The sequence below is a fragment of the Onychomys torridus genome, chromosome 5 (genome assembly GCF_903995425.1).
Source record: "Onychomys torridus chromosome 5, mOncTor1.1, whole genome shotgun sequence".
NCBI lineage: Eukaryota > Metazoa > Chordata > Mammalia > Rodentia > Cricetidae > Onychomys > Onychomys torridus.
Window position 1 is genome coordinate 48,022,668 of NC_050447.1, and position 15,431 is coordinate 48,038,098.

General features: G+C 51.2%; 1 protein-coding gene across 1 annotated transcript in view; it reads left to right on the forward strand.

Annotated features, from left to right (window-relative positions):
• Window positions 1–1,528: 1,528 nt before the first annotated feature.
• Crispld2 (cysteine rich secretory protein LCCL domain containing 2) overlaps window positions 1,529–15,431 on the forward strand; it is a 55,889-nt gene continuing 41,986 nt past the window's right edge. Inside the window, exon 1 of the mRNA XM_036188218.1 lies at window positions 1,529–1,579. The gene's annotated coding sequence lies outside the window, so the exon portion shown is untranslated. The remainder of the gene's footprint in view (window positions 1,580–15,431) is intronic.

The following is a 15,431-nucleotide window of genomic DNA, read 5'->3' on the forward strand; positions in this document are numbered from 1 at the left end:
TGTGACTCAGGAATGTGCCCAGGGATTTCCATGCTGGCCAGTCCCTTCATTTGGGAAAATGGGGATGTTGGGAACAGCACTAGTGTCTGAGGGTGGCCAGGTTGGGGTACTTGGCACCTGAGAGCAGCATGTAGAACACAGTTCTGCTCCCATTGGCCTTGTCCTGGTCACACCAAGGACTGTTCTGAAGCCCAGTTATTCAGCACTGACTCCTCTGGTACTTAGAAGAGAACACAGCCGGGGCTAGAGGTAGCATCAGGTGCTTACCTGCTTACTAAGTACTGGATGGCTGAGTGCATTCAGACTATGATGCTTCCGAAACTGAGCAGAAAGGAAGAAGATTTAAGACGGACAGAAAGGAAGGAAGGAAGGAAGGAAGGAAGGAAGGAAGGAAGGAAGGAAGGAAGGAAGGAAAAGATGCAGGGTGGTGGTGGCTCATGCCTTTAATCCCAGCACTCAGGAGGCAGAGGCAAGGTGGATTTCTGAGTTCGAGGCCAGCCTGGTCTACAGAGCCAGTTCCAGGATAGCCAGGGCTACACAGAGAAACCCTGTCTCAAAAACAAAAACAAAAACAAAAACAAACAACAACAAAAAAAACAAAAGAAAAGAAAACAAAAAGAAAGAAAAGAAAAATATTAACATACATCTGAATCTTTATCTGTACAGAGCTGCATCAAGGACTTGGGCAAAGATCTCTGGTCAGAATTCAGGTTCCCCAACATGTCTAGGTCCCTGAGGACCCCAGATCTGAGATGCCAGCGGGGGCCCTCTGCACCTGCTCCTGGCGGTGTTTGTGGAGGTATTAGTGGGAGGCCTTATTGGCAAGGGGGAGAATGCCAGCCTCTTGGGCTGGTGGTCTTTTGCAGTCTGGGGTTCCTCTTAGCTCTTCTGGCCCATTTCCTTACTTGCCCTTCACGGTTAGGAAATCGACCATACCTAATTTCCCAGATTCTGACCTCTGGATACTTGCTCTTGGTAGGTACCAAATGCCCTGAGACACATGATACTAAGCTTGCTGGAACCTGCCCCGGGGCTCCTGAGTAGGCAGGCAGCCTCTTCACACGAAGTGGGATGCTGCCTGCTCTCTGTATTGTTTGCTGGGAACCCCGAGATCCAGTGTTTCCATCTCCTAGCCTAGGAACCCGCAGTGGCAGATAAATCCGCATACCCGGGTTCTGCACGTGCCTCTCGGTGGTCTGTCCGGTTCTCCATTTGAGTGGCAGAGCCGGGTGGGGTCCGTGGGCCACCGCCTGGCCGAAAGTGCCTATCCCGTCGCGTACAGTAAATGCTCAATGAAAACGACTTTTATGGTCACGGCTAGGGGCCGCGCGCTCCTTGAGCACTGTGGTCCCCAGCGCCTCCACCCGCCCGAAGGCAGCAAGGCGGGGCGGGGCCGGGGCGGCGCAGCCCAATCAGCGCCGCCTGTGGGCTTGGGGGCGTGGCCCAAGCAGCTCCCAGCTACTACTAGGGGCAGCGCGCCTAATCCCGGACTCACTCGCAGCGTCTAGCATCCGCAGGGTCCCAGCGCCGCAATCTGCTCGCTCAGCTCTGCCTAGCTTGAGGCCAGAGTCCTGCGCAGGTGAGAGGGACTCGGTCCCGCCGCTCTTTTATTTGTATGAGAACAGGTCTCTCCGCGAGCCCAGGCTGTCATCAAACTCTCAGCCATTCCCCTGCCTCAGCGGTGATGTACCCTCTTTCTGTCTTTTGAGATGCTCTTTCCCTGACTGGGGCTGAGGCGGTGCTTTAGGGTTGCACGGCGGCGGCGGCCGGCGCTCTGCCGAGCCCCTACCTGCAAAGCCCTTTTCAGATGAAGGAACTGAGGCTCAGCCACGAAGCCTTTTGGCTGGGACTGACTGACTCACAGTTAGGAAGGCTGAAGAGCCAGGATCCCCAGCCTGGCTGCAGGCAGCTCCGAGCTCTTTTGCCCTCCCAGTGCTTTTTGCCATCATTTGGGGACGTAGTGTGTTGTCAGAGGGCATCGATAGCTGGTTGCATTAGAGGGTGTTTCATCCTGTATGGATAGGATCCAGGGGATCACAGAGGCAAGATCCTTTTGTCCCAAGTTATAGAGCCACGCCCCTTTACAGTTTCATTGGCAACAGGCTTGCGGTGAGGTCTCCTCTCCCTATTTTAGTTAAAAGTACTGAGGGTCAGAGAGGTAAAGTGATCTGTCCCAGCACAGACAAGACTGGAACCCACTTCTGACTGCTTCCAAAGCTTCGCATGGATGTGTCCAGGTATAACGCAGTCTGGCCTCCAAATCAAATTAATCCTGCTTCTCAGTTTCCTGACTGTTGGGATTACAGGCAGTTATTCTAGATAGTATTTTAGGGAACATATTCCAGTTGTTTGTTGTTGTTGTTTTTGCTAGAGTGGGCATCTTGAATAATTCCTCCTGTCAGGGGAATTGGCCCCAGGAACTTAGCAGGTTGGCTGCCCCAGATGAGGCAAGCCAAAGCCAGATGTCTGCTCCTGCAGTCCAATTTGAACTGGCCATCTTTCCAGGGAAAGGTGAGTTGCTAGGGTGACTAAGACTGTGCCAGACATTGTCTGGATGCCTGGCTCTTCTGGAGCCAAGAGTGGGTTCTGAATGTTCACCGTTAGCCCTGGACTCCTTAGCCCTGGTGAAGTAGAGTAGGCCTGCCTTTTCCAATAATCCCACACTCCACACATCAGGTCTGGAGTCTGACAGCCTTGTAGAACAAGGATGGGCCACATCCCCTGCACCACGTAGACCGAGGTGTGGGGCTATATTGCCTGTGCTGGGGGCTGTGCCTGGAGACGGTGCCTGGGGACCTCGGTCAGTGCTAGCTCAGAGTCCTGCCTCCAGGCTAGAGTCGGAATGTGGCTCATGATATTACCACCCTAGCTGGGCCTGGGTCTAGACATGAACACTCATGACTTTGAAGTCCTGCCCTTTTTAAGACAGCTGTCTGTCCACTGCTGCCTCTGCTTCTCGACCTGACCTTCAAGGGGGGGCTTTATCCCAGGGGTCAAGGAAAAACAGACAGAGGAAACGGAGAGGGAGGTTCCGATTCTTACAGGGAAGTGACGGTTACGCTAAGGTCCGCACCTGACACTTCTCTGAAACAACTGGTGACCAGCTATGTCCAGGGCTTCCTTGAGTAGTAATATCTCAGACTGCTCGGTGAGTGGGCATGCTCCATTCACTGAAGCGTAAAGTGCACACATGTGCAGAACGTGAACCAGCTGGGCCTAGGGAGCACTGTACCCCTAGCTGACTCCCCCACCAGGTTCCAAGGACAAATGTTGCTTTACCAAGTGACAAACGTGGCTGCCAGAGCAGAGTGGCCACAAGGCTTCTCTCATGCCATCAGGATGTTGTTAGCATCTCCAGGCACCTGGCCCTAGGTAGGTGGGGTGGGGTGGGGGGTAGGGCAAGAAGGGGCTGTACTGACAGGGCTCTTTACCAGGATGTGGTCAGTAAGTAAAAGCCTTGCCTGGTGGCCTGGGTCCATGGTGCTCCCAGATCCTGGCTGCTCTGCTGCAGAGGGGTGGAGTTGATCTGCAGGAGTGGGGGGCCCTAGGTGGACCAAGGGGAGTGTGAGGCTCTTCAAAGCTCCCACAGGGCACCCTTCTTGCATGGACTACACTGGAGTGTCTGCAGGCAGGACCCTGGTGAGGACGTAGGCCTTGTGGGAGCTGGCGCCGGGCTCTTCTCCGTCACCAGTATAATTTGTGCATAGGGGAGGTGCCTCTGTGTCTGCTGCTCTGGGAACTGGAAGCTTAAATTTTTTTTTTTTTAAATTCACTGCATTTGATGAGTCCCAGATGTGCAGATCCCGCGTCAGTCAAAAGGGTTGATGGCTTGATGGCTCTTCAGGAAGGGAAGCCGCAGGGCAGCCAGGAGGCCATCACTTCACATCAGCTAGGGTTCGGAAGACACCTTATGATGTCCCCAACAGAGCACCCTGCTCCAGAGCAAGCCAGCACAGTCACATGACTAGGTGCTGAGTCCAGGGTTTTCAGAACCAGTCATGTTCAGTTTTTTTTCCTTGAAAAACTATAAAATACACATCCATGTAAAATTTATCATTGTGGGGGGGGGCCTGAGGATCAAACCCAAGGCCTTGCACTTGCTAGGCAAGCGCTCTACCACTGAGCTAAATCCCCAACCCAAATTTATCATTTTTATTTAAAAATCATCTTTATTTATTGAGTGTGTGTGCGTGTATGTAGGTAGGCATGTACATGCTAGGGTGCATGTGTAGACGTCAGAGGATGACTCATAGGTCTCCATCTTTCCTTTCATTACTGTAGCTCCAAGCAAGTGATGGAATTTAGGTTTTCAGGCTTGGCCACGAGCACCTTTACACATGGCGTCATCTCACTGCCCCAAAATACACTACTTAAAAAAAGCATACTTATTTAGTTATTTTTGTGTGTATGTTTGTCTGCATGTGTGCTTGTGCACATGATTGTATTGCCCAAGGAGGGCCGAGAGGCATCAGTACCCCAGAACTGGAATTACAGATGGTTGTGAATCATCCCATGAAGGTGCTGGGGACCACACCTGGGTCCTCTGCAAGAACAGTAAGTGCTCTTTCTGAACTGCTCAGCCATCTCTCCAGCCCTCCAAAAATTTACCATATTAAAGTGCACAGCTGAGGGCCGTTAGTGTATTGGCAGTGTTGTATGGCCAATGCCACTACCTCATTCTGGAACATTCTTCTCATCTCGTGTCCGTGAGCAGTTGTGCCTCAGGCTTCTCCTCCAGCTGCTCACCTCTACAGCATTTTCTTTCTTTTTGGTTTTGAAATGGGTCTCACTGTGTAGCCCTGGCTGGCCTGGAACTCACAATATAGCCCAGGCTGGTCCATCTTCTTATTGCTTAGATTATAAATGTACCACTACCATGGCTTATTTTTGTGCTGGAGTTGGAACAAGGCATGTAAGACACACACACACACACACACACACACACACACACACACACACACACACACCACCCCTCACTGGGGGCTTCTAGGCAGGTACCTGCTCTACCTCTGAGTCATAAATCCCATCCTCTGTAGAGCACATTTTTCTTCTCATACTTCTACCAATGCCCCGCTTAGTGTTTTGGGAACACTATGCATATGGTTCTGTGATGTGTACACAGAGGAGACAGCAGGTCATGTGGTCACTGGATGTCTAACAGTGAGAAAGCTGACTCCTTCATCCTCTGTAAGGAAGCATCATCAGCTTGGCTACTTTCACCCAGATGACAGTGAGCTCTTCCGTGGTGGGTACAGACAGACACTGTTGCCTGGAGTTTTGTGGCAGGGCTGACGTCTTGTCCTGAGTCACAGCAACCCACTGAGACTCCTGTCTCAGACATTGCCCTGGGGGAGCCCTGCTCTGTTCCCCACCCCCAGATTGCAACTGTGGTATTTTCGGGCAGACACCCCCCTTTCCAGGCCATGGGGACATGATGATCTAGCCAGTGGGAGGTTTGCTTGGCCTCCAGCGCTGTGTCAGCTTAGGAAAAACCCACAAAATTGGGGGGGAAAGGCCTAATGAGGGATTTTGCAACTTCTGGACCATCATAAAAAAATTTACAAACTATGAGAGCCCGAATTTTCAATCCAGTTTCTGGAATGTGTCATGTTTTGATCCTGAATGGCAACATTCCAGAAGAAAAGGCAGCCACGCTTCCATTTTGCTTGGAGGCCAGAGATCCCATTAGCTAACCCTGTCCCAAAATTCTTTCAGGCAGGAAGAGTTCCACTTGCTCTCGAGGACTGGGAGCTGGCATCAAGCCTGTCTTCTGACCCTTCGTGGAGTGGGCCCAGGCCACCAGACCAGAGAGGCCATGTATGTTTCAGCTGCAGGGAAGAGGGAAAGAGAGCTGAGGGGAGCCGCTGACTGCACCAGGCACAGCACCACACAGGTCCACAGGCCTGGGTTGGGAATGGCCAGAGTGAAGGGTCAGCTCAGGGTAACAGTGTCTCTCTTGCCATCATGGGCTGTACCACTAAGCAACCACTACCTAGGAGCAAGTCATGAAGATGATTTGCCCTGGGATATCGCTTTTTCTATACTAAGTTGTGTTGCCAAAGTAAGGGTACCCCAGGGACTCTGGGGATATGAGAACTACTCATGGGGTTTTCTGGAGCTCTGTGCTTACAGGCAGAGGCGTGGGGTGCACGGTAAAAGCATCGGGTGGGGCTATCTGGCATCATACCGTGCCATGCCCTGACCTCCTTTGCCAACAAAGAGCAAGCCCTCTGCCACTGACCTCCAGCCTGTGCTGTGCACAGCTGACCTGTGGCCACTGTATGTTTGCTCTGGTCTGGTTTTATTCCCAATGACTCTTCCTAGCAGAAGTTACCAGAGTCTTCATGAATGCCAGGGATAGAAAATGACTTGAAAATAGGAATTTCTTGACACACTCAAAGCAATCCTTCCTGCACGAAATATGAAGTATGTTCTAGGATTAGGCAGGTGATAAGAAGGTGAGCCAAACTCTGGAAGTGTTGGGGTCTGGGAAATGTCGGTTAAGGTAGGGGAAGGTAAACTGGTGATATGACTGAGTTGGCAGAGCGCTTGCCTAGAAGGCACAGTGCCCTGGGTTCCATTCTCAGCACCCCGTAAACAGAGCATGGTGGCACACACCTCTAATTCTAGTGCTACAGATAGAGGCAGGAGGTTTAACAATTCAAGGTCATCCCTCAGCTACATAATGAGTTTGAGGCTAGCCTGGGCTATGTGAGGGTCCTGTCCCAAGTAAACAAATAATAGAACAAAACTAAAGGTAGGGAAGGCAGGGAAGGAGGAGACAGGTGGACTTTGTTTGTTTTTGTTTTTTCAAGACAGGGTTTCTCCTTGTAGTTTTGGTACCTGTCCTGGATCTCGCTCTGTAGACCAGGCTGGCCTGGAACTCAGAGATCCACCTGGCTCTGCCTCCCGAGTGCTGGGATTAAAGGTGTGCGTCACCTCCACCAGGTGACAGGTGGGCTCTTTAGAGCAGTGATTCCCTAAGTGGGGTCCCCAGACCAGCAGCATCCCATGTGACCTCAGTAGAAACATAGGTGACCAGGTCTCAGCCCAGACCCGAACCAGGGAGTGCAGCTGCTATTTATCTGTTCTTGTCTTTGAAACAGATATTACTATGTAGCCCAGGCTGGCCTTGAATCTGCTAATCCTTCTGCCTCTGGAGGAGATTGGTTGCTGAAACATTCTTGTAACCCCAAGCCAAGGAGCAGGGTGTTTGGGGCTGGAGTTCCCCTTAATAGTACAGCACGTGGGAGGCCTGGTTTAGCAGCAACCAATAAGCTCAAACCAAAACCTTTCTTAGAAGCATGCCCCGCCTGGTGGCGCACCATGCGCAGGGTTGATTCCAGATGCTCTGGAGCTCCAACCAGCGTCACAAGGAGCTTGGCGCTTTCCAGAGCATGTGGAGTGGCTCTGAGTGACAGGGACCTTGCTGGGTGCACCTACTTCCCTGCTCTGGAGCCAGTCCCACACCGATCCAGAGCTGCTCCAGCTGCAGGGCTGTGGAGACAGCTCAGTCGGCAAAGTGCTTGCTGTACAAGGCCAAAGACCGGAGTTCAATCCCTAGAACCCATGTAAAAATGCTGGGTGTGGTGGTGTGTGCCTGTGGTCTCAGCTCTGTGGCTTGCTGGCCAGCTAGCCTAGCTGAATCTGCAAGTCACAGGCCAGTGAGAAGCATTGTTTCAAAAATGTAAATAAACAAATAAGGCATATGACTCCTGAAGAGCATTCACACACAGACACACAGACACACAGGCACACACACACACACAGACACACACACATACACATACACACACACAGGCACACACACACACACACACATACACACAGGCACACACACACAGATACACACACACAGGCACACACACACACACACACACACACACACACACACACACACATGCTATTTCAGGCATATCAGCAACACCACACACACATAGCTTCCACACACATCCTGGCTGTCCTCCTCCATGGCTGAACACACTATTTATTCCCGGGACCTTGGCAGCCTGGCTAACACCAAGGGATATTTTCATCTGGGCCTTGGCAATGTGGGACAAAGTGCCCTGCCAGCTAGGAGATGAACCCAGCCCTGTCTGGGTGAGGTTCTATGCTGCCTGGCGGGCCCTTATCTGGACTCCTTCCTCTCCGTTTACTTTTCAGGGCTGTCGGGGCCAGTCTCAGCTTAGAGACTCTTGAGGGGCCAGTCTGGGGTGGGTGCAGTTCTTTCCTGTGTGCTGGTGAGGTTCTTGAGTGGCCGTTCATGCCTCTCGTAATTCATCCTTCAAACAGTCTGAGCAAACTTAAACAAACTCTGGCGTTCACTGCAGCTCAGCGTCTAAGAGACCATGGGCCATCACTCATCTTTTGTCAGGTAAATCTCCTCCCAGAGAGGCTACAGAGCTCAGCCAGCCCACAGAGTCTCTCAGGCCCTCCTGGCACCCCCACCCCCAGGGGAACCATTTCCAGACTTCTAATGGCACAGGATGGGTTTGAACTTCACATGAAGGAACTGTGTGTGTTTAATCCTCAGAGTCTGGCTGGCCTGGAGCCACAGGCAAAGGTGAGACTCTGCTGGTCTGCTGCACAGGGACAGGCTTTCAAAGTTAAGCCAGGCCTCGCCCAGCACTTCCCATCTGACAGAGACTCCTCTCTGCATTAGGCAGAAAGCAGGACTCCCCATAGTGGCCTTCAAAGCTCCTGGCTGCCTCTGACCCCGCCTCTTTTCTGTGCTTGACTTTGGGATGTGCAGGTGGCATCACCTCCACACCTTCATCCTTCATCCACCCCAACCACAGGGACCACTGCTCAACCTTTTCCAGCCTAGCTCTGGCACCAGCGCTGGTTATGTGTTACTTCCCTTCCTGGACAGGATCCCGGGACTTCCTGGGATCTGTGGAGCCCTACAGAGGAGACTCTGTGTCCAGGCCCTTGCTCGGCCTGCTGAAGCTGTCCCACCCTTCTATGGGCATTGCAGTAGGGCTGTGAGGCTAGTCCAGGTTGCAGCCTGTCTCTTGGAGGAAAGGCTTCCTGGGATCAAAATTTACCCAGAAGGAACACAGAAAGAGATGGCAGTGACCGCTGGCCAGATAGGCATTGATTCCTTTGCACCCATCCTGGCCCAGCCTTGCCATATCTCTGAGGAATAGAGGCATGGAAAGGTGGTGACCTCAGCTCTGGCAGAGGGTAAGATTTGAACCCAGGCCTGACTCAGACATGTTTCCCGCACTGCTCATGACTCTGGCACCAATCATTTCTTTTTCCATGGAGGTGGAGGGCTCCCTTTCTTTATCCAGAGTTTGATATGAAGTGTTGCCAGGGAAACCTTCACACATCAGCAGAAGTCAGACCTAGGAGTTATGCATGGGTTATTTTAAGAATATCTTAATTTATTATCTGGGCACTTAATTTGGCTTTTAAAACAAGACATATTATCTTGGCCTGCATGGAACATGCTTGGTTTAAATGTTTGTTGACTGAGTATTGTTTATGTCCAGAATTAGTCTAGCATAGTATTTTAGGCCTTGAATCCCAATTACTGGACAGCCTAGGCATTTTTTTTTTTTTTTTTGGATCTGAGGATCAAACCCAGGGTCTTGCACTTGCTAGGCAAGCACTTTATCATTGAGCTAAATCCCCAACACCCCAGCCTAGGCATCTTAGAGAGACCCTGGCTCAAAATAAAAAGGGGGAAGAAGGCCAGAGATATAGTTCTATGGTAGGGCGAGCAATTGACTGCCATGATAGAAGCTTTGGTCTTGATTCCCAGCACCACACACACTCCATCAAAATGGCTCAGCATATTGTGTTTATTATGCATTTGAATTTGATCCACGAGTCCCCTAAGGACTGTGTCTCTTGGTAGAGGAACAGAGGACACAAGATACTGTGAGGATGAGTGCGCTGCTGGCCAGCACCTGGGTGTGGGGAGCTTGGGTGCTATGGGGTGGCCAACAGGGACAGAGCCAACCTGTCATCTCCCTTGGGTCTGACCTTGATCCTGTCAAAAAGCAGACAGGATCCAGTGAGGAGGGGAGACGCCGCAGCTGTCTGCTGCTCACCCAGGCATCTGTAACGGAACGGGACGTTCTCTGCTTAGCCCTGGGATCACTGCTTGGAAGTGGGGGTGAGGGTGTCCCTCCTCCCAGCACACTTCATTCCCAGGATTTCTGGGTGGTTTGTGGGTATGACTGTGATCCGTCCTTGGCTTCTTACTCAGACGTAAGCTCTCCCTTTGTTAAATTTCAGGAGGAGCAGAGCCGGCTATGTGGGGGTCAGTGGCTATCCAGTGAGCAGGGCTCTGGGCTGAGGCATCACACTGATGTGGGGCAGTGGGGCAGAGTTGCTGCTGCCTGGGTGAGATGGACAGAAGGGAAGCTGGAGTATAAGGAGCATATTGGCCCTGCCCCCAGGCCTCTCTTTGACCGTGGCCAGCCTGTTTACTATGCTTGTTTACTGTCCTTTATTTTACTCCTCTGTGAAATGGGCTCATAAAATCAGTGACTTTGTCCATTGTGGAGATGATGATACATGAGATTCCAGGAATGAAGGAAGCTCACACTGCTGGGCCATCCCACTGTCACACCTTGGCCAGGTCACCACCGTGGATGTGGACTCGCTAGCCTTTGGTGTGCCAGGACTGACACATCAGCTTGTGAGGGCTGACAGCTCAATTTTCTGATAGGTCACCAACCAGATAACAGAACCTCTGTTAAGGCTAATTCATACAGACTTGAAAATAGGAAGTCCCATTTGAACCAAAGGCATCAGAGTCTGAGGCTGAGAGACCTTTAGGACGGCATCTCGCTCTGTCTGTGCCCCAGGTGGCGGATGGCCAGTGAACAATTGTGGCGGTTTTTCCTAAAGACACTGTCTTTAGTGACATAACATGGGTTGGGGGCTTGAAATTGGCCACAGCGGGACGTGCACACCAAAGGGATGGGTCAGCGCCACAGAGCAGGCTGTTTTCTTGAGTTTCTAACACATAAGCAGCCCATTGTGGATAGCTAGAGGGAGAGGTGTGTATCGCAAACCCAGTGGGGTGGCGGGCAGCTCCCAGACAGACAGGCCTGTGACACGGAAAAGAGAGGCCTTCAGAAGGATGATGTGCATATCCATGCACAGTTGTCTGGGTGGTTCCCAGCCACAGGGTTGACACTAACCCCCCTACCCCCAGCCTGACATCCTGGGACCTTCTTCCACAGAAAGTCAAGTAGCCCAGGCCATCCTGAGCTAACGGCTGAGTCAAGTGTCCTGGGGCTTCATTTCTCCCAAGGGTGAGATGTCTAACATTTTAAGGTTCTATTTGGTTAAGGCAAAGGTTAGACCTTGAAATAATAATTGTGGGAAGACCTGCCCTCCTCTTAGCTCCATGACCTTGGTCACAACCCCCCTCTTTTGTTTGTTTGAATGGGTCTCATTTAGTGCAGGTTAGCCTCAAACTCACTATGTGTCCAAGGATGGCCTTGGACTTCTGATCTTCCTGCCTCTACCTCCTGAGTGCATCACCAGAGTTTGGTGGTAGAACCGAGGGCTGGGCACGCTACCAACTGAGCTGAGTCCCCAGCCCTAGCCCAAGCTGTTGAAAGCCTCCTGCAATGTCATTTCCAGCAGGTCTAACTCATTATTTCTATCACTCAAAACCATGGGGCTTAGAGTGCCCCCCCCCATAGGTAGTTGCATCCCAGAGAAACTGAATGCTCTGTCTGAGGCCACACAGCTGGTGAGGGGCAATATCAGGGATTGAACCCAGGTTCTGTTTCCCTGAAAGCCCAGGATGCAGCCAACAGAGAGGCCACCATGGACCACAATCCTTATATGGCTCCTCTGATCCAGAACAGAGAAGGCATGCCCTTCCCCGTTCATTCCATAAATATTTATTGAGCAGAGATGTGTCAGACAGACTCTGGGACTCAGGGGTGAGTAGGCTGACAGATCTGCCGAGTGATTAATTCCCACAAGGCTTTCCAGGAAGGGGAGCCCATGGTGAGCAGAGGTTCACTGGCGGGCTTGGCAGCGGGCACTCTGGGGTCAGGGGCTGGGCTTTAGGAACAGCGTGTGCAGAGGCTGGGCCAGCAGCTGCTGTCTTAGCTCTGACATCTTCTTGGCAGGCTTCCTCAAACACAGAGCAGCTGGGCCACATGATGCAACCACCTTCTCTGTTGGACCAGGGGCTTTGCTAGCTTTAAAACAAAACTGCTTTTAGACCTCTAAATGACATCAAGTGCCATCCAGGACTGGTGGGGTCAATGGAGGGCTAACATTACGGCAGCTGCATTGTCCTCAAGCCTTCAGAAAGCTGGGTTTCCAGCCTTGGTCCTCCCTCCAACTGGCCACGCAGACTCCCAAGCCGTTAATGTGAATAGGACTCAGCTTTGTCTGCTGTAAAACGGGGCTGCAGATCTTCGGTCCACGGTCATGTCCACATGCCGCAGCCCTGGGAATGTTGGCACTCCAGGAGAGTTGCTTTCACAATCTGTGTCTCACCATTAACCCTGGGATCCAAGAGCATCGTCAAAGCTTCCTGTAACCCTCTTGCCTTGTTCTTGTGGGAGCTGGATGCTTAGTTACCTGGGGTCTCCTGAGTTCTGTTCTGTAACTCTAGCAAAAGAGAACAAGATCATGCAAGGGCCCTTCTTGGCTGTGTGGCTCCAAGTTGGTGAGCGATGGAGTGTCAGAAGGTTGGTAGGGAGAGGCTCCTCTAGAAATGGTGTTGAGAATTAGAGGGATGGCTAAGGGTGTAAATAAATTCCTGTACAAGTGTCAGGACCAGGGTTCAGATCGCTAGAACCACTGTAAAATTCGGGCAGGTGCGGCAGCCCCCTGTAATACCAGCATGAAGGAGGTAAGAGGCAGAATCCCCAGAGCAAGCTGGCTACATAGACCAGACAAAACAGTGAGAAACTGCCTCAATATATATAAGTGACCGAGGAAGACACCTGACATCCACCTTTGCATAGGTATACATGCAAATGTATGGGGACATACATATTCACCCATGCACATCGTATGTAGAAAAAAAAATGAGGGAGTTGAATTTGGCAAGGCCAAGGAGAAGCAGGTGAGAGAGCAGGAGTGTGGGCTTTATCCCAGAAACTGGGGGAGCTGGGGCTCAGTCCCCCACTGTGACCAGCTGAAAGACTGAGGAAAATGAAGATGTGGCTGCAGCTGGAGAGGGTAGCTCATACCATGTGTCAAGGACACAGCACCCATGGCACTGCGCATGTGTTTGCCAAGGAGGGGCATGTCCTGGGTGAGTACCCCAGAGGCTTTGTTCATTTCCCTGGGGTGACACATTAGCAAGTCCTCATCTACAGAGTTACCACTTGACCAGCCTCCCAGCCTCCTTCCCAGAAGGCAGCACAGAGTCCCAGCACTCCAGAGCCAGACCTTGTTGCTGTGCTTTGGATGTCCCTGTCCCTGAGTGTGGTACATTGGTATGTGCCAGTCAAAAGGGGGTCCTTCTGGAGAACACCATGAAACAGGGCATGAGCACTCCTTTAGCCTCAGCTCTTGTCTCTGGCTGTCCAATGTTGGGCGGCCATCTTAACTCAAGCTCTGTCCCATTTGTAGAATGGGAGCCATAGGACCGCAGCTCTGGGTAATGCAGGGCCAAGGCAGCAAGGTGCTCCCATGGGAACTTAGAGAAGGGCAGGACCCCCTTCTAGAAGCCACCAAGACTCTGTGTCAGGATCAGCTCGGTCATTGCTAAGCTCTGGGCATGTAGGGCAGCACGTATGCCTCCTTCACAAAAGGTTTTCGGGCCAGTGTGATGGTTTAGGAAATGGGTAAAGGTGCTTGCCTCCAAGCCTGATGACCTGTGTTTGATTCCTGGGGCCCACACTGACTCCAGCAAGTTGTCCTCTGACTTCCACATGCACCCCACAGCAAGCACCTATCATACACAAATTTAAATGGTAGAAAAGGCAGACAGACATATATATGCAGTGCTGAGGAACGAGCTTGGTCCCATGCATTCTAGACCTTTCAGTTTTTTTAATTACAATTTTCAAAATTAGATTTGTTTTGCTTTTGTGTATGTTTGTGCACCATGAACATGCCTAGTGCTCATGGAGGTCAGAAGAGGGCATCACATCACCTGGAACTTGGGTTATAGGTGAGTGTATGTGACCATATTGTGCTAGAGTCGAACTTGGGTCTTCTACAAGAGCAGCCAGTGCTCTTAACTACTGAGCCATTTCTCCAGCCCCTTAATTTTTTATTTTGACGTGAGACCTTGCCAAGTTGCATAGGCTGGCCTTGAACTCAACATGTACTCCAGGTTGGCCTTGACCTCGTGATCTTCTGGCCTCAGCCTTAGAGTACAGGAATGTGCTACCACATCTGGCCTCGGTGCTAGTTTTGATGCAGCTGTTGGGGCCAGTGGATGGGGAATGGTCCTCACAGGCTGGGATGCTGGATGTGTCCCTGTGCCCCATGCTTGTGGCTAACTCTTGGACAGCAAGCACCAGGTCTTCTCCCTCCCTCTTGGTCCTTACAACTACCGGCCAGCAACACCTGAGATACACCTCTTCTTGCTCCCGTATTGCCTAGTGTGTGGTTGGTCTACTTGGCCTGGCCCCACAGGTCACATGTCAGCCACAATGCCAGAAACCAGGAGCCAGAGATGGAGCCGTGGGTGGAGCTGGCTCTTCCCGAGGTCTCCCCTGACTTGCAAGTGGCACTGTCTCCCTGTGTTCTTCCATGCTTGTCCCTCTGTGTGTGTTTGTGTCCTGATCTCTTCTTTTTTTATTTTATTCTATTTTTTTTTTTTCTGAGACAGGATTTCTCTGTGTAACAGTCCTGGCTCTCCTGGAACTCACTCTGCAGACCAGGCTGGCCTCAAACTCAGAGACCCACCTGCCTCTGCCTCCCAAATTTTGGGATTAAAGGTGTGTGCCACCATACCTGGCCCCCTTTTAAAAAAATTATTCTTTATTTATTTGTAGCATGATGTGTATATTTTGTATATGTATATGGTATATGTGTGTATGGATCTGTACAAGTGTACATGTATTTATGGGTATATGTCTGTGTGTGTCTATATATGTGTGTGTATGTATGTGTGTGTCTCTTTCTCTGTGTGTACATGTGTGCATATGTGTTTGTCTTTCTCTGTTTACCCTTTTCCAGCTCTAGGAATGGAAGGCAGCCAGGTGGCCCACTGCTGAGCTGCAGCCCCAGACCCATGTTTCAAAAATACGTACAGCACTACCAGCTCCATCTTCTACCGGTTGTTTTTAAGCTTACCACCATGCCATATTTATTAAGACCAAAGCAGAACCCTGGATGGCCCCTTCTACCTGCTGTCTAACTCTCCACCTCATTTTCCCTTTCCATCATCAGCAAATTTACCATTCCCCCTGCTGATCACACTTTGATTGCATCAGCTTTGGTTAGGCCTAGGTTTTCATCTGGTTGATCATGGAGTC